We start from the raw sequence: 18,278 nt of genomic DNA, 5'->3' as shown, positions 1-18,278 counted from the left end.
AATAAAGTCAGCTGCGCAGGTGCCTGATGTCAGTTTGTAGGAGGCCTTTGGCCTTCCATGGGAAGCCAGGCTTCCTGCTTGTGGCAGTTTGCATCTGGAAGAAATCCTGTTCCGTTCAGGATTGTAGGTGGCCGGAGCTGGGTGCCTGGCTGAGGGAGTTGGACACAAAGGATGTCCTGTTTCCAGGGGTAAGTAAAGTCAGCTGCCCAGGTGCCTGATGTCAGTTTGTAGGAGGCCTTTGGCCCTCCAAGTGAAGCCACGTTTCCAGCTTGTGGCAGCTTGCATCTGGAAGAAATCCTGTTCCGTTCGAGATTGTAGGTGGCCGGAGCTGGGTGCCTGGGTGAGGGTATTGGACACAAAAAATGGGCAGTTTCCAGGGGTAAGTAAAGTCAGCTGCCCAGATGCCTTATGTCAGTTTGTAGGAGGCCTTTGGCCCTCCAAGAAAAGCCAGGCTTCCAGTTTGTGGCAGCTTGCATCTGGAAGAAATCCTGTTCCGTTCGGGATTGTAGGTGGCCGAGGCCAGGTTCCCAGCAGAGGGAGTTGGGCACAAATGATGGCCTGTTTCATGAGGAAAGTAAAGTCAGCTGCCCAAGTGCCTGATGTCAGTTTGTAGGAGGCCTTTGGTCCTCCATGGGAAGCCACGCTTCCAGCAAGTGGCAGCTTGCATCGGGAAGAACTCCTGTTCCGTTCGGGATTGCAGGGGGCCAAGGCCTGGTGCCCGGCAGAGGGAGTTGAGCACAAAGGATGGCCGGTTTCCAGGGGTAAGTAAAGTCAGCTGCCCAGGTGCCTGATGTCAGTTTGTAGGAGGCCTTTGGCCCTCCAAGTGAAGCCACGTTTCCAGCTTGTGGCAGCTTGCATCTGGAAGATCTCCTGTTCCGTTCGGGATTGTAGGTGGTCGGAGCTGGGTGCCCGGCAGAGGGTGTTGGGCACAAAGGATGGGCTGTTTCCAGGGGTAAGTAAAGTCAGCTGCCCAGGTGCCTGATGTCAGTTTGTAGGAGGCCTTTGGCCCTCCAAGGGAAGCCAGGCTTCCAGTTTGTGGCAGCTTGCATCTGGAAGAAATCCTGTTCCGTTCGGGATTGTAGGTGGCCGAGGCCAGGTTCCCAGCAGAGGGAGGTAGGCACAAATGATGGCCTGTTTCATGAGGAAAGTAAAGTCAGCTGCCCAAGTGCCTGATGTCAGTTTGTAGGAGGCCTTTGGTCCTCCATGGGAAGCCAGGCTTCCAGCTAGTGGCAGCTTGCATCGGGAAGAAATCCTGTTCCGTTCGGGATTGTAGGTGGCCGCGGCCAGGTGCCCGGCAGAGGGAGTTGGGCACAAAGGATGGCCTGTTTCCAGGGGTAAGTAAAGTCAGCTGCCCACGTGCCTGATGTCAGTTTGTGGGAGGCCTTTGGCCCTCCAAGTGAAGCCACGTTTCCAGCTTGTGGCAGCTTGCATCTGGAAGAACTCGTGTTCCGTTCGGGATTGCAGGGGGCCAAGGCCTGGTGCCCGGCAGAGGGAGTTGAGCACAAATGATGGCCTGTTTCCAGGGGTAAGTAAAGTCAGCTCCCCAGGTGCCTGATGTCAGTTTGTAGGAGGCCTTTGGCCCTCCATGGGAAGCCAGGCTTCCAGTTTGATGCAGCTTGAATCTGGAAGAAATCCTGTTTCGTTCGGGATTGTAGGTGGCCGAGGCCAGGTGCCCGGCAGACGGAGTTGGGCACAAATGATGGCCTGTTTCCAGGGGTAAGTAAAGTCAGCTGCCCAAGTGCCTGATGTCAGTTTGTAGGAGGCCTTTAGCTCTCCAAATGAAGCCACGTTTCCAGCTTGTGGCAGCTTGCATCTGGAAGAAATCCTGTTCCGTTCGGGATTGTAGGTGGTCGGAGCTGGGTGCCTGGCTGAGGGAGTTGAACACAAAGGATGGGCTGTTTCCAGGGGTAAGTAAAGTCAGCTGCCCAGGTGCCTGATGTCAGTTTGTAGGAGGCCTTTGGCCCTCCAAGGGAAGCCAGGCTTCCAGTTTGTGGCAGCTTGCATCTGGAAGAAATCCTGTTCCGTTCGGGATTGTAGGTGGCCGAGGCTAGGTTCCCAGTAGAGGGAGGTAGGCACAAATGATGGCCTGTTTCATGAGGAAAGTAAAGGTCAGCTGCCCAAGTGCCTGATGTCAGTTTGTAGGAGGCCTTTGGTCCTCCATGGGAAGCCAGGCTTCCAGCTAGTGGCAGCTTGCCTCGGGAAGAAATCCTGTTCCGTTCGGGATTGTAGGTGGCCGCGGCCAGGTGCCCGGCAGAGGGAGTTGGGCACAAAGGATGGCCTGTTTCCAGGGGTAAGTAAAGTCAGCTGCCCACGTGCCTGATGTCAGTTTGTAGGAGGCCTTTGGCCCTCCAAGTGAAGCCACGTTTCCAGCTTGTGGCAGCTTGCATCTGGAAGAACTCGTGTTCCGTTCGGGATTGCAGGGGGCCAAGGCCTGGTGCCCGGCAGAGGGAGTTGAGCACAAATGATGGCCTGTTTCCAGGGGTAAGTAAAGTCAGCTCCCCAGGTGCCTGATGTCAGTTTGTAGGAGGCCTTTGGCCCTCCATGGGAAGCCAGGCTTCCAGTTTGTGGCAGCTTGAATCTGGAAGAAATCCTGTTTCGTTCGGGATTGTAGGTGGCCGAGGCCAGGTGCCCAGCAGAAGGAGTTAGGAACAAATGATGGCCTGTTTCATGAGGAAAGTAAATTCAGCTGCCCAGGTGACTGATGTCAGTTTGTAGGAGGCCTTTGGCCCTCCATGGGAAGCCAGGTTTCCAGCTTGTGGCAGCTTGCATCTGGAAGAACTCCTGTTCCGTTCGGGATTGTAGGTGGCCGAAGCTGTGGGCCCGGCAGAGCGAGTTGGGCACAAAGGATGGCCTGTTTCCAGGGATAAGTAAAGTCAGCTGCCCAGGTGCCTGATGTCAGTTTGTAGGAGGCCTTTGGCCCTCCAAGGGAAGCTTGTCTTCCAGTTTGTGGCAGCTTGCATCTGGAAGAAATCCTGTTCCGTTCGGGATTGTAGGTGGCCGAGGCCAGGTGCCCGGCAGAGGGAGTTGGGCACAAAGGATGTCCTGTTTCCAGGGGTAAGTAAAGTCAGCTGCCCAGGTGCCTGATGTCAGTTTGTAGGAGGCCTTTGGCCCTCCATGGGAAGCCAGGCTTCCTGCTTGTGGCAGCTTGCATCTGGAAGAAATCCTGTTTTGTTCGGGATTGTAGGAGTCCGGAGCTGGGTGCCCGGTAGAGGGAGTTGGGCACAAAGGATGGGCTGTTTCCAGGGGTAAGTAAAGTCAGCTGCCCAGGTGCCTGATGTCAGTTTGTAGGAGGCCTTTGGCCCTCCATGGGAAGTCAGGTTTCCTGCTTGTGGCAGCTTGCCTCTGGAAGAAATGCTGCTCCGTTCGGGATTGTAGGTGGCCGAGCCCAGTTGCCCGGCAGAGGGAGTTGGGCACAAAGGATGGGCTGTTTCCAGAAGTAAGTAAAGTCAGCTGCCCAGGTGCCTGATGTCAGTTTGTAGGAGGCCTTTGGCCCTCCAAGGGATGACAGGCTTCCAGTTTGTGGCAGCTTCTGGAAGAAATCCTGTTCCGTTCGGGATTGTAGGTGGCCGAGGCCAGGTGCCCGGCAGAGGGAGTTGGGCACAAAGGATGTCCTGTTTCCAGGGGTAAGTAAAGTCAGCTGCCCAGGTGCCTGATGTCAGTTTGTAGGAGGCCTTTGGCCCTCCATGGGAAGCCAGGCTTCCTGCTTGTGGCAGTTTGCATCTGGAAGAAATCCTGTTCCGTTCAGGATTGTAGGTGGCCGGAGCTGGGTGCCTGGCTGAGGGAGTTGGACACAAAGGATGGCCTGTTTCCAGGGGTAAGTAAAGTCAGCTGCCCAGGTGCCTGATGTCAGTTTGTAGGAGGCCTTTGGCCCTCCAAGTGAAGCCACGTTTCCAGCTTGTGGCAGCTTGCATCTGGAAGAAATCCTGTTCCGTTCGGGATTGTAGGTGGCCGGAGCTGGGTGCCTGGCTGAGGGTGTTGACACAAAAAATGGGCTGTTTCCAGGGGTAAGTAAAGTCAGCTGCCCAGATGCCTGATGTCAGTTTGTAGGAGGCCTTTGGCCCTTTAAGGAAGCCAGGCTTCCTGCTTGTGGCAGCTTGCATCTGGAAGAAATCCTGTTTTGTTCGGGATTGTAGGAGTCCGGAGCTGGGTGCCCGGCGGAGGGAGTTGGACACAAAGGATGGGCTGTTTCCAGGGGTTAGTAAAGTCAGCTGCCCAGGTGTCTGATGTCAGTTTGTAGGAGGCCTTTGGCCCTCCATGGGAAGCCAGGTTTCCTGCTTGTGGCAGCTTGCATCTCGAAGAACTCCTGTTCCGTTCGGGATTGTAGGGGGCCAAGGCCTGGTGCCCGGCAGAGGGAGTTGAGCACAAATGATGGCCGGTTTCCAGGGGTAAGTAAAGTCAACTGCCCAGGTGCCTGATGTCAGTTTGTAGGAGGCCTTTGGCCCTCCAAGTGAAGCCAACGTTTCCAGCTTGTGGCAGCTTGCATCTGGAAGATCTCCTGTTCCGTTCGGGATTGTAGGTGGCCAAAGCTGTGGGCCCGTCAGGGGAGTTGGGCACAAAGGATGGGCTGTTTCCAGGGGTAAGTAAAGTCAGCTGCCCAGGTGCCTGATGTCAGTTTGTAGGAGGGCCTTTGGCCCTCCATGGGAAGCCAGGCTTCCTGCTTGTGGCAGCTTGCATCTGGAAGAAATCCTGTTTTGTTCGGGATTGTAGGAGTCCGGAGCTGGGTGCCCGGCGGAGGGAGTTGGACACAAAAGGATGGGCTGTTTTCAGGGGTAAGTAAAGTCAGCTGCCCAGGTGCCTGATGTCAGTTTGTAGGAGGCCTTTGGCCCTCCATGGGAAGCCAGGTTTCCTGCTTGTGGCAGCTTGCATCTGTAAGAACTCCTGTTCCGTTCGGGATTGTAGGGGCCAAGGCTGGTGCCCGGCAGAGGGAGTTGAGCACAAATGATGGCCGGTCTCCAGGGGTAAGTAAAGTCAGCTGCCCAGGTGCCTGATGTCAGTTTGTAGGAGGCCTTTGGCCCTCCATGGAAGCCAGGCTTCCAGTTTGTGGCAGCTTGCATCTGGAAAGAAATCCTGTTTCGTTCGGGATTGTAGGAGGCCGAGGCCAGGTGCCCAGCAGAGGGAGTTGGGCACAAATGATGGCCTGTTTCATGAGGAAAGTAAAGTCAGCTGCCAGGTGCCTGATGTCAGTTTGTAGGAGGCCTTTGGTCCTCCATGGAAAGCCATGCTTCCATCTTGTGGCAGCATGCATCTGGAAGAAATCCTGTTCCGTTCGGGATTGTAGTTGGCCGAGGCCTGGTGCCCGGCAGAGGGTGTTGGGCACAAAGGATGTCCTGTTTCCAGGGGTAAGTAAAGTCAGCTGCCCAGGTGCCTGATGTCAGTTTGTAGGAGGCCTTTGGCCCTCCATGGGAAGCCAGGCTTCCTGCTTGTGGCAGCTTGCATCTGGAAGAAATCCTGTTCCGTTCAAGATTGTAGGTGGGCGAGTCCTGGTGCCCGGCAGAGGGAGTTGGGCACAAAGGATGGCCTGTTTCCAGGGGTAAATAAAGTCAGCTGCCCAGGTGCCTGATTTCAGTTTGTAGGAGGCCTTTGGCCCTCCAAGGGAAGCTAGTCTTCCTGTTTAAGGCAGCTTGCATCTGGAAGAAATACTGTTCCGTTCGGGATTGTAGGTGGCCGAGGCCTGGTGCCCGGCAGAGGGAGTTGGGCACAAAGGATGTCCTGTTTCCAGGGGTAAGTAAAGTCAGCTGCCCAAGTGCCTGATGTCAGTTTGTAGGAGGCCTTTGGCCCTCCAAGTGAAGCCACGTTTCCAGCTTGTGGCAGCTTGCATCTGGAAGAAATCCTGTTCCGTTCGGGATTGTAGGTGTCGGAGCTGGGTGCCTGGCTGAGGGAGTTGAACACAAAGGATGGGCTGTTTCCAGGGGTAAGTAAAGTCAGCTGCCCAGGTGCCTGATGTCAGTTTGTAGGAGGCCTTTGGCCCTCCAAGGGAAGCCAGGCTTCCAGTTTGTGGCAGCTTGCATCTGGAAGAAATCCTGTTCCGTTCGGGATTGTAGGTGGCCGAGGCCAGGTTCCCAGCAGAGGGAGGTAGGCACAAATGATGGCCTGTTTCATGAGGAAAGTAAAGTCAGCTGCCCAAGTGCCTGATGTCAGTTTGTAGGAGGCCTTTGGTCCTCCATGGGAAGCCAGGCTTCCAGCTAGTGGCATCTTGCATCGGGAAGAAATCCTGTTCCGTTCGGGATTGTAGGTGGCCGCGGCCAGGTGCCCGGCAGAGGGAGTTGGGCACAAAGGATGGCCTGTTTCCAGGGGTAAGTAAAGTCTGCTGCCCACGTGCTGATGTCAGTTTGTAGGAGTCATTTGGCCCTCCAAGGGAAGCCAGGCTTCAAGTTTGTGGCAGCTTGTATCTGGAAGAAATCCTGTTCCGTTCGGGATTGTAGGTGGCCGAGGCCAGGTGCCCGGCAGAGGGAGTTGGGCACAAATGATGGCCTGTTTCATGAGGAAAGTAAAGTCAGCTGCCCAGGTGCCTGATGTCAGTATGTAGGAGGCCTTTGGCCCTCCATGGGAAGCCAGGCTTCCTGCTTGTGGCAGCTTGCATCTGGAAGAAATCCTGTTCGTTCGGGATTGTAGGTGGCCGAGGCCTGGTGCCCGGCAGAGGAAGTTGGGCACAAAGGATGGCCTGTTTCCAGGGGTAAATAAAGTCAGCTGCGCAGGTGCCTGATGTCAGTTTGTAGGAGGCCTTTGGCCCTCCATGGGAAGCCAGGCTTCCTGCTTGTGGCAGCTTGCCTCTGGAAGAAATGCTGCTCCGTTCGGGATTGTAGGTGGCCGAGCCCAGTTGCCCGGCAGAGGGAGTTGGGCACAAAGGATGGGCTGTTTCCAGAAGTAAGTAAAGTCAGCTGCCCAGGTGCCTGATGTCAGTTTGTAGGAGGCCTTTGGCCCTCCATGGGAAGCCAGGCTTCCTGCTTGTGGCAGCTTGCCTCTGGAAGAAATGCTGTTCCGTTCGGGACTGTAGGTGGGCGAGGCCAGGTGCCCGGCAGAAGGAGTTGGGCACAAAGGATGGCCTGTTTCCAGGGGTAAGTAAAGTCAGCTGCCCAGGTGCCTGATGTCAGTTTGTAGGAGTCTTTTGGCCTCCATGGGAAGCCAGGCTTCCTGCTTGTGGCAGCTTGCATCTGGAAGAAATCGTGTTCCGTTCGGGATTGTAGGTGGCCGGAGCTGGGTGTCCGGATGAGGGAGTTGGACACAAAGGATAGGCTGTTTCCAGGGGTAAGTAAAGTCAGCTGCCCAGGTGCCTGATGTCAGTTTGTAGGAGGCCTTTGGCCCTCCAAGGGAAGCTAGTCTTCCAGTTTGTGGCAGCTTGCATCTGGAAGAAATCCTGTTCCGTTCGGGATTGTAGGTGGCCGAGGCCAGGTGCCCGGCAGAGGGAGTTGGGCACAAAGGATGTCCTGTTTCCAGGGGTAAGTAAAGTCAGCTGCCCAGGTGCCTGATGTCAGTTTGTAGGAGGCCTTTGGCCCTCCATGGGAAGCCAGGCTTCCTGCTTGTGGCAGTTTGCATCTGGAAGAAATCCTGTTCCGTTCAGGATTGTAGGTGGCCGGAGCTGGGTGCCTGGCTGAGGGAGTTGGACACAAAGGATGTCCTGTTTCCAGGGGTAAGTAAAGTCAGCTGCCCAAGTGCCTGATGTCAGTTTGTAGGAGGCCTTTGGCCCTCCAAGTGAAGCCACGTTTCCAGCTTGTGGCAGCTTGCATCTGGAAGATCTCCTGTTCCGTTCGGGATTGTAGGTGGCCGAGGCCAGGTTCCCAGCAGAGGGAGGTAGGCACAAATGATGGCCTGTTTCATGAGGAAAGTAAAGTCAGCTGCCCAAGTGCCTGATGTCAGTTTGTAGGAGGCCTTTGGTCCTCCATGGGACGCCAGGCTTCCAGCTATTGGCAGCTTGCATCGGGAAAGAAATCCTGTTCCGTTCGGGATTGTAGGTGGCCGCGGCCAGGTGCCCGGCAGAGGGTGTTGGGCACAAAGGATGTCCTGTTTCCAGGGGTAAGTAAAGTCAGCTGCCCAGGTGCCTGATGTCAGTTTGTAGGAGGCCTTTGGCCCTCCATGGGAAGCCAGGCTTCCTGCTTGTGGCAGCTTGCATCTGGAAGAAATCCTGTTCCGTTCAAGATTGTAGGTGGGCGAGTCCTGGTGCCCGGCAGAAGGAGTTGGGCACAAAGGATGGCCTGTTTCCAGGTGTAAATAAAGTCAGCTGCCCAAGTGCCTGATGTCAGTTTGTAGGAGGCCTTTGGCCCTACAAGTGAAGCCACGTTTCCAGCTTGTGGCAGCTTGCATCTGGAAGAAATCCTGTTCCGTTCGGGATTGTAGGTGGCCGAGGCCAGGTTCCCAGCAGAGGGAGGTAGGCACAAATGATGGCCTGTTTCATGAGGAAAGTAAAGTCAGCTGCCCAAGTGCCTGATGTCAGTTTGTAGGAGGCCTTTGGTCCTCCATGGGAAGCCAGGCTTCCAGCTAGTGGCAGCTTGCATCGGAAGAAATCCTGTTCCGTTCGGGATTGTAGGTGGCCGCGGCCAGGTGCCCGGCAGAGGGAGTTGGGCACAAAGGATGTCCTGTTTCCAGGGGTAAGTAAAGTCTGCTGCCCACGTGCCTGATGTCAGTTTGTAGGAGGCCTTTGGCCCTCCAAGGGAAGCCAGGCTTCAAGTTTGTGGCAGCTTGTATCTGGAAGAAATCCTGTTCCGTTCGGGATTGTAGGTGCCGAGGCCAGGTGCCCGGCAGAGGAGTTGGGCACAAATGATGGCCTGTTTCATGAGGAAAGTAAAGTCAGCTGCCCAGGTGCCTGATGTCAGTATGTAGGAGGGCCTTTGGCCCTCCATGGGAAGCCAGGCTTCCTGCTTGTGGCAGCTTGCATCTGGAAGAAATCCTGTTCCGTTCAAGATTGTAGGTGGGCGAGGCCTGGTGCCCGGCAGAGGGAGTTGGGCACAAAGGATGGCCTGTTTCCAGGGGTAAATAAAGTCAGCTGCGCAGGTGCCTGATGTCAGTTTGTAGGAGGCCTTTGGCCCTCCATGGGAAGCCAGGCTTCCTGCTTGTGGCAGCTTGCCTCTGGAAGAAATGCTTGCTCCGTTCGGGATTGTAGGTGGCCGAGCCCAGTTGCCCGGCAGAGGGAGTTGGGCACAAAGGATGGGCTGTTTCCAGAAGTAAGTAAAGTCAGCTGCCCAGGTGCCTGATGTCAGTTTGTAGGAGGGCTTTTGGCCCTCCATGGGAAGCCAGGCTTCCTGCTTGTGGCAGCTTGCATCTGGAAGAAATCGTGTTCCGTTCGGGATTGTAGGTGGCCGGAGCTGGGTGTCCGGAAGAGGGAGTTGGACACAAAGGATAGGCTGTTTCCAGGGGTAAGTAAAGTCAGCTGCCCAGGTGGCCTGATGTCAGTTTGTAGGAGGCCTTTGGCCCTCCAAGGGAAGCTAGTCTTCCAGTTTGTGGCAGCTTGCATCTGGAAGAAATCCTGTTCCGTTCGGGATTGTAGGTGGCCGAGGCCAGGTGCCCGGCAGAGGGAGTTGGGCACAAAGGATGTCCTGTTTCCAGGGGTAAGTAAAGTCAGCTGCCCAGGTGCCTGATGTCAGTTTGTAGGAGGCCTTTGGCCCTCCATGGGAAGCCAGGCTTCCTGCTTGTGGCAGTTTGCATCTGGAAGAAATCCTGTTCCGTTCAGGATTGTAGGTGGCCGGAGCTGGGTGCCTGGGTGAGGGAGTTGGACACAAAGGATGTCCTGTTTCCAGGGGTAAGTAAAGTCAGCTGCCCAGGTGCCTGATGTCAGTTTGTAGGAGGCCTTTGGCTCTCCAAGTGAAGCCACGTTTCCAGCTTGTGGCAGCTTGCATCTGGAAGATCTCCTGTTCCGTTCGGGATTGTAGGTGGCCAAAGCTGTGGGCCCGACAGGGGAGTTGGGCACAAAGGATGGGCTGTTTCCAGGGGTAAGTAAAGTCAGCTGCCCCGGTGCCTGATGTCAGTTTGTAGGAGGCCTTTGGCCTTCCATGGGAAGCCAGGCTTCCTGCTTGTGGCAGCTTGCATCTGGAAGAAATCCTGTTTTGTTGGGATTGTAGGAGTCCGGAGCTGGGTGCCCGGGGGAGGGAGTTGGACACAAAGGATGGGCTGTTTCCAGGGGTAAGTAAAGTCAGCTGCCCAGGTGCCTGATGTCAGTTTGTAGGAGGTTTTTGGCCCTCCATGGGAAGCCAGGCTTCCTGCTTGTGGCAGCTTGCATCTGGAAGAACTCCTGTTCCGTTCAAGATTGTAGGTGGGCGAGTCCTGGTGCCCGGCAGAAGGAGTTGGGCACAAAGGATGGCCTGTTTCCAGGGGTAAATAAAGTCAGCTGCCCAGGTGCCTGATGTCAGTTTGTAGGAGGCCTTTGGCCCTCTAAGGGAAGCTAGTCTTCCTGTTTAAGGCAGCTTGCATCTGGAAGAAATCCTGTTTCGTTCGGGATTGTAGGCGGCCGAGGCCAGGTGCCCAGCAGAGGGAGTTGGGCACAAATGATGGCCTGTTTCATGAGGAAAGTAAAGTCAGCTCCCCAGGTGCCTGATGTCAGTTTGTAGGAGGCCTTTGGCCCTCCATGGGAAGCCAGGCTTCCTGCTTGTGGCAGCTTGCATCTGGAAGAAATCCTGTTCCGTTCAAGATTGTAGGTGGGCGAGTCCTGGTGCCCGGCAGAAGGAGTTGGGCACAAAGGATGGCCTGTTTCCAGGTGTAAATAAAGTCAGCTGCCCAAGTGCCTGATGTCAGTTTGTAGGAGGCCTTTGGCCCTACAAGTGAAGCCACGTTTCCAGCTTGTGGCAGCTTGCATCTGGAAGAAATCCTGTTCCGTTCGGGATTGTAGGTGGCCGAGGCCAGGTTCCCAGCAGAGGGAGGTAGGCACAAATGATGGCCTGTTCATGAGGAAAGTAAAGTCAGCTGCCCAAGTGCCTGATGTCAGTTTGTAGGAGGCCTTTGGTCCTCCATGGGAAGCCAGGCTTCCAGCTATTGGCAGCTTGCATCGGGAAGAAATCCTGTCCGTTCGGGATTGTAGGTGGCCGCGGCCAGGTGCCCGGCAGAGGGTGTTGGGCACAAAGGATGTCCTGTTTCCAGGGGTAAGTAAAGTCAGCTGCCCAGGTGCCTGATGTCAGTTTGTAGGAGGCCTTTGGCCCTCCATGGGAAGCCAGGCTTCCTGCTTGTGGCAGCTTGCATCTGGAAGAAATCCTGTTCCGTTCAAGATTGTAGGTGGGCGAGTCCTGGTGCCCGGCAGAAGGAGTTGGGCACAAAGGATGGCCTGTTTCCAGGTGTAAATAAAGTCAGCTGCCCAAGTGCCTGATGTCAGTTTGTAGGAGGCCTTTGGCCCTACAAGTGAAGCCACGTTTCCAGCTTGTGGCAGCTTGCATCTGGAAGAAATCCTGTTCCGTTCGGGATTGTAGGTGGCCGAGGCCAGGTTCCCAGCAGAGGGAGGTAGGCACAAATGATGGCCTGTTTCATGAGGAAAGTAAAGTCAGCTGCCCAAGTGCCTGATGTCAGTTTGTAGGAGGCCTTTGGTCCTCCATGGGAAGCCAGGCTTCCAGCTAGTGGCAGCTTGCATCGGGAAGAACTCCTGTTCCGTTCGGGATTGTAGGTGGGCCGCGGCCAGGTGCCCGGCAGAGGGAGTTGGGCACAAAGGATGTCCTGTTTCATGAGGAAAGTAAAGTCAGCTGCCCAGGTGCCTGATGTCAGTATGTAGGAGGCCTTTGGCCCTCCATGGGAAGCAGGCTTCCTGCTTGTGGCAGCTTGCATCTGGAAGAAATCCTGTTCCGTTCAAGATTGTAGGTGGGCGAGGCCTGGTGCCCGGCAGAGGGAGTTGGGCACAAAGGATGGCCTGTTTCCAGGGGTAAATAAAGTCAGCTGCCCAGGTGCCTGATGTCAGTTTGTAGGAGGCCTTTGCACTCCAATGGAAGCTAGTCTTCCTGTTTAAGGCAGCCTTGCATCTGGAAGAAATCCTGTTCCGTTCGGGATTGTAGGTGGCCGGAGCAGGGTGCCCGGCTGAGGGAGTTGGGCACAAAGGATGTCCTGTTTCCAGGGGTAAGTAAAGTCAGCTGCCCAAGTGCCTGAGTGTCAGTTTGTAGGAGGCCTTTGGCCCTCCAAGTGAAGCCACGTTTCCAGCTTGTGGCAGCTTGCATCTGGAAGAAATCCTGTTCCGTTCGGGATTGTAGGTGGTCGGAGCTGGGTGCCTGGCTGAGGGAGTTGAACACAAAGGATGGGCTGTTTCCAGGGGTAAGTAAAGTCAGCTGCCCAGGTGCCTGATGTCAGTTTGTAGGAGGCCTTTGGCCCTCCAAGCGAAGCTAGTCTTTATGTTCAAGGCAGCTTGCATCTGGAAGAAATTCTGTTCCGTTCGGGATTGTAGGTGGCCGAGGCCAGGTTCCCAGCAGAGGGAGTTGGGCACAAATGATGGCCTGTTTCATGAAGAAAGTAAAGTCAGCTGCCCAAATGCCTGATATCAGTTTGTAGGAGGCCTTTGGTCCTCCATGGGAAGCCAGGCTTCCAGCCAGTGGCTGCTTGCATCGGGAAGAAATCCTGTTCCGTTCGGGATTCTAGGTGGCCAAAGCTGTGGGCCCGTCAGGGGAGTTGGGCACAAAGGATGGGCTGTTTCCAGGGGTAAGTAAAGTCAGCTGCCCAGGTGCCTGATGTCAGTTTATAGGAGGCCTTTGGTCCTCCATGAAAAGCCAGGCTTCCATTTTGTGGCAGCTTGCATCTGAAAAAATCCTGTTCCGTTCGGGATTGTAGGTGGCCGCGGCCCAGGGTGCCCGGCAGAGGAGTTGGGCACAAAGGATGTCCTGTTTCCAGGGGTAAGTAAAGTCTGCTGCCCACGTGCCTGATGTCAGTTTGTAGGAGTCCTTTGTCCCTCCAAGGGAAGCCAGGCTTCAAGTTTGTGGCAGCTTGTATCTGGAAGAAATCCTGTTCCGTTCGGGATTGTAGGTGGCCGAGGCCAGGTGCCCGGCAGAGGGAGTTGGGCACAAATGATGGCCTGTTTCATGAGGAAAGTAAAGTCATCTGCCCAGGTGCCTGATGTCAGTTTGTAGGAGGCCTTTGGCCCTCCATGGGAAGCCAGGCTTCCTGCTTGTGGCAGCTTGCATCTGGAAGAAATCCTGTTCCGTTCAAGATTGTAGGTGGGCGAGGCCTGGTGCCCGGCAGAGGGAGTTGGGCACAAAGGATGGCCTGTTCCAGGGGTAAATAAAGTCAGCTGCCCAGGTGCCTGATGTCAGTTTGTAGGAGTCCTTTGGCCCTCCAAGGGAAGCCAGGCTTCCAGTTTGTGGCAGCTTGCATCTGGAAGAAATCCTGTTCCGTTCGGGATTGTAGGTGGCCGAGGCCGAGGTTCCCAGCAGAGGGAGGTAGGCACAAATGATGGCCTGTTTCATGAGGAAAGTAAAGTCAGCTGCCCAAGTGCCTGATGTCAGTTTGTAGGAGGCCTTTGGTCCTCCATGGGAAGCCAGGCTTCCAGCTAGTGGCAGCTTGCATCGGGAAGAAATCCTGTTCCGTTCGGGATTGTAGGTGGCCGGAGCAGGGTGCCCGGCTGAGGGAGTTGGGCACAAAGGATGTCCTGTTTCCAGGGGTAAGTAAAGTCAGCTGCCCAGGTGCCTGATGTCAGTTTGTAGGAGGCCTTTGGCCCTCCAAATGAAGCCACGTTTCCAGCTTGTGGCAGCTTGCATCTGGAAGAAATCCTGTTCCGTTCGGGATTGTAGGTGGTCGGAGCTGGGTGCCTGGCTGAGGGAGTTGAACACAAAGGATGGCCTGTTTCCAGGGGTAAGTAAATTCAGCTCCCCAGGTGCCTGATGTCAGTTGTAGGAGGCCTTTGGCCCTCCAAGGGAAGCCAGGCTTCCAGTTTGTGGCAGCTTGCATCTGGAAGAAATCCTGTTCCGTTCGGGATTGTAGGTGGCCGAGGCCAGGTTCCCAGCAGAGGGAGGTAGGCACAAATGATGGCCTGTTTCATGAGGAAAGTAAAGTCAGCTGCCCAAGTGCCTGATGTCAGTTTGTAGGAGGCCTTTGGTCCTCCATGGGAAGCCAGGCTTCCAGCTAGTGGCAGCTTGCATCGGGAAGAAATCCTGTTCCGTTCGGGATTGTAGGTGGCCGCGGCCAGGTGCCCGGCAGAGGGAGTTGGGCACAAAGGATGGCCTGTTTCCAGGGGTAAGTAAAGTCAGCTGCCCACGTGCCTGATGTCAGTTTGTAGGAGGCCTTTGGCCCTCCAAGTGAAGCCACGTTTCCAGCTTGTGGCAGCTTGCATCTGGAAGAACTCGTGTTCCGTTCGGGATTGTAGGTGGACCAAGGCCTGGTGCCCGGCAGAGGGAGTTGAGCACAAATGATGGCCTGTTTTCCAGGGGTAAATAAAGTCAGCTGCCCGGGTGCCTGATGTCAGTTTGTAGGAGGCCTTTGGCCCTCCATGGGAAGCCAGGCTTCCAGTTTGTGGCAGCTTGAATCTGGAAGAAATCCTGTTTCGTTCGGGATTGTAGGTGGCCGAGGCCAGGTGCCCCGGCAGACGGAGTTGGGCACAAATGATGGCCTGTTTCCAGGGGTAAGTAAAGTCAGCTGCCCAAGTGCCTGATGTCAGTTTGTAGGAGGCCTTTGGCTCTCCAAATGAAGCCACGTTTCCAGCTTGTGGCAGCTTGCATCTGGAAGAAATCCTGTTCCGTTCGGGATTGTAGGTGGTCGGAGCTGGGTGCCTGGCTGAGGGAGTTGAACACAAAGGATGGGCTGTTTCCAGGGATAAGTAAAGTCAGCTGCCCAGTGCCTGATGTCAGTTTGTAGGAGGCCTTTGGCCCTCCAAGGGAAGCCAGGCTTCCAGTTTGTGGCAGCTTGCATCTGAAGAAATCCTGTTCCGTTCGGGATTGTAGGTGGCCGAGGCCAGGTTCCCAGTAGAGGGAGGTAGGCACAAATGATGGCCTATTTCATGAGGAAAGTAAAGTCAGCTGCCCAAGTGCCTGATGTCAGTTTGTAGGAGGCCTTTGGTACTCCATGGGAAGCCAGGCTTCCAGCTAGTGGCAGCTTGCATCGGGAAGAAATCCTGTTCCGTTCGGGATTGTAGGTGGCCGCGGCCAGGTGCCCGGCAGAGGGAGTTGGGCACAAAGGATGGCCTGTTTCCAGGGGTAAGTAAAGTCAGCTGCCCACGTGCCTGATGTCAGTTTGTAGGAGGCCTTTGGCCCTCCAAGTGAACCCACGTTTCCAGCTTCTGGCAGCTTGCATCTGGAAGAACTCGTGTTCCGTTCGGGATTGCAGGGGGCCAAGGCCTGGTGCCCGGCAGAGGGAGTTGAGCAAAAATGATGGCCTGTTTTTCCAGGGGTAAGTGAAGTCAGCTCCCAGGTGCCTGATGTCAGTTTGTAGGAGGGCCTTTGGCCCTCTATGGGAAGCCAGGCTTCCAGTTTGTGGCAGCTTGAATCTGGAAGAAATCCTGTTTCGTTCGGGATTGTAGGTGGCCGAGGCCAGGTGCCAGCAAGAAGGAGTTAGGAACAAATGATGGCCTGTTTCATGAGGAAGTAAAGTCATCTGCCCAGGTGCCTGATGTCAGTTTGTAGGAGGCCTTTGGCCCTCCATGGGAAGCCAGGCTTCCTGCTTGTGGCAGCTTGCATCTGGAAGAAATCCTGTTCCGTTCAAGATTGTAGGTGGGCGAGGCCTGGTGCCCGGCAGAGGGAGTTGGGCACAAAGGATGGCCTGTTTCCCAGGGGTAAATAAAGTCAGCTGCCCAGGTGCCTGATGTCAGTTTGTAGGAGTCCTTTGGCCCTCCAAGGGAAGCCAGGCTTCCAGTTTGTGGCAGCTTGCATCTGGAAGAAATCCTGTTCCGTTCGGGATTGTAGGTGGCCGAGGCCAGGTTCCCAGCAGAGGGAGGTAGGCACAAATGATGGCCTGTTTCATGAGGAAAGTAAAGTCAGCTGCCCAAGTGCCTGATGTCAGTTTGTAGGAGGCCTTTGGTCCTCCATGGGAAGCCAGGCTTCCAGCTAGTGGCAGCTTGCATCGGAAGAAATCCTGTTCCGTTCGGGATTGTAGGTGGCCGGAGCAGGGTGCCCGGCTGAGGGAGTTGGGCACAAAGGATGTCCTGTTTCCAGGGGTAAGTAAAGTCAGCTGCCCAGGTGCCTGATGTCAGTTTGTAGGAGGCCTTTGGCCCTCCAAATGAAGCCACGTTTCCAGCTTGTGGCAGCTTGCATCTGGAAGAAATCCTGTTCCGTTCGGGATTGTAGGTGGTCGGAGCTGGGTGCCTGGCTGAGGGAGTTGAACACAAAGGATGGGCTGTTTCCAGGGGTAGAGTAAATTCAGCTCCCCAGGTGCCTGATGTCAGTTTGTAGGAGGCCTTTGGCCCTCCAAGGAAGCCAGGCTTCCAGTTTGTGGCAGCTTGCATCTGGAAGAAATCCTGTCGTTCGGGATTGTAGGTGGCCGAGGCCAGGTTCCCAGCAGAGGGAGGTAGGCACAAATGATGGCCTGTTTCATGAGGAAAGTAAAGTCAGCTGCCCAAGTGCCTGATGTCAGTTTGTAGGAGGCCTTTGGTCCTCCATGGGAAGCCAGGCTTCCAGCTAGTGGCAGCTTGAATCTGGAAGAAATCCTGTTTCGTTCGGGATTGTAGTGGCCGAGGCCAGGTGCCCGGCAGACGGAGTTGGGCACAAATGATGGCCTGTTTTCCAGGGGTAAGTAAAGTCAGCTGCCCAAGTGCCTGATGTCAGTTTGTAGGAGGCCTTTGGCTCTCCAAATGAAGCCACGTTTCCAGCTTGTGGCAGCTTGCATCTGGAAGAAATCCTGTTCCGTTCGGGATTGTAGGTGGTCGGAGCTGGGTGCCTGGCTGAGGGAGTTGAACACAAAGGATGGGCTGTTTCCAGGGATAAGTAAAGTCAGCTGCCCAGGTGCCTGATGTCAGTTTGTAGGAGGCCTTTGGCCCTCCAAGGGAAGCCAGGCTTCCAGTTTGTGGCAGCTTGCATCTGGAAGAAATCCTGTTCCGTTCGGGATTGTAGGTGGCCGAGGCCAGGTTCCCAGTAGAGGGAGGTAGGCACAAATGATGGCCTATTTCATGAGGAAAGTAAAGTCAGCTGCCCAAGTGCCTGATGTCAGTTTGTAGGAGGCCTTTGGTACTCCATGGGAAGCCAGGCTTCCAGCTAGTGGCAGCTTGCATCGGGAAGAAATCCTGTTCCGTTCGGGATTGTAGGTGGCCGCGGCCAGGTGCCCGGCAGAGGGAGGTTGGGCACAAAGGATGGCCTGTTTCCAGGGGTAAGTAAAGTCAGCTGCCCACGTGCCTGATGTCAGTTTGTAGGAGGCCTTTGGCCCTCCAAGTGAAGCCACGTTTCAGCTTCTGGCAGCTTGCATCTGGAAGAACTCGTGTTCCGTTCGGGATTGCAGGGGGCCAAGGCCTGGTGCCCGGCAGAGGGAGTTGAGCAAAAATGATGGCCTGTTTCCAGGGGTAAGTGAAGTCAGCTCCCCAGTGCCTGATGTCAGTTTGTAGGAGGCCTTTGGCCCTCCATGGGAAGCCAGGCTTCCAGTTTGTGGCAGCTTGAATCTGGAAGATATCCTGTTTCGTTCGGATTGTAGGTGGCCGAGGCCAGGTGCCCAGCAGAAGGAGTTAGGAACAAATGATGGCCTGTTTCATGAGGAAAGTAAAGTCAGCTGCCCAGGTGACCTGATGTCAGTTTGTAGGAGGCCTTTGGCCCTCCATGGGAAGCCAGGTTTCCAGCTTGTGGCAACTTGCATCTGGAAGAACTTCCTGTTCCCGTTCGGGATTGTAGGTGGCCGAAGTGTGGGCCCGGCAGAGCGAGTTGGGCACAAAGGATGGCCTGTTTCCAGGGGTAAGTAAAGTCAGCTGCCCAGGTGCCTGATGTCAGTTTGTAGGAGGCCTTTGGCCCTCCAAGGGAAGCTTGTCTTCCAGTTTGTGGCAGCTTGCATCTGGAAGAAATCCTGTTCCGTTCGGGATTGTAGGTGGCCGAGGCCAGTAGCCGGGCTGAGGGAGTTGGGCACAAAGGATGTCCTGTTTCCTAGGGTAAGTAAAGTCAGCTGCCCCAGGTGCCTGATGTCAGTTTGTGGGAGGCCTTTGGCCCTCCATGGGAAGCCAGGCTTCCTGCTTGTGGCAGCTTGCATCTGGAAGAAATCCTGTTTTGTTCGGGATTGTAGGAGTCCGGAGCTGGGTGCCCGGTAGAGGGAGTTGGGCACAAAGGATGGCCTGTTTCCAGGGGTAAGTAAGGTCAGCTGCCCAGGTGCCTGATGTCAGTTTGTAGGAGGCATTTGGGCCCTCCATGGGAAGCCAGGCTTCCTGCTTGTGGCAGCTTGCATCTGGAAGATATCCTGTTCCGTTCGGGATTGTAGGTGGCCGAGGCAAGGTG

The sequence above is a fragment of the Chamaea fasciata genome, unplaced genomic scaffold (genome assembly GCF_029207755.1).
Source record: "Chamaea fasciata isolate MVZ Bird 193981 ecotype frontalis unplaced genomic scaffold, bChaFas1.0.hap1 SCAF_244, whole genome shotgun sequence".
Taxonomy (NCBI): Eukaryota; Metazoa; Chordata; class Aves; order Passeriformes; family Sylviidae; genus Chamaea; species Chamaea fasciata.
Note: the sequence above shows the minus strand (reverse complement) of the source record.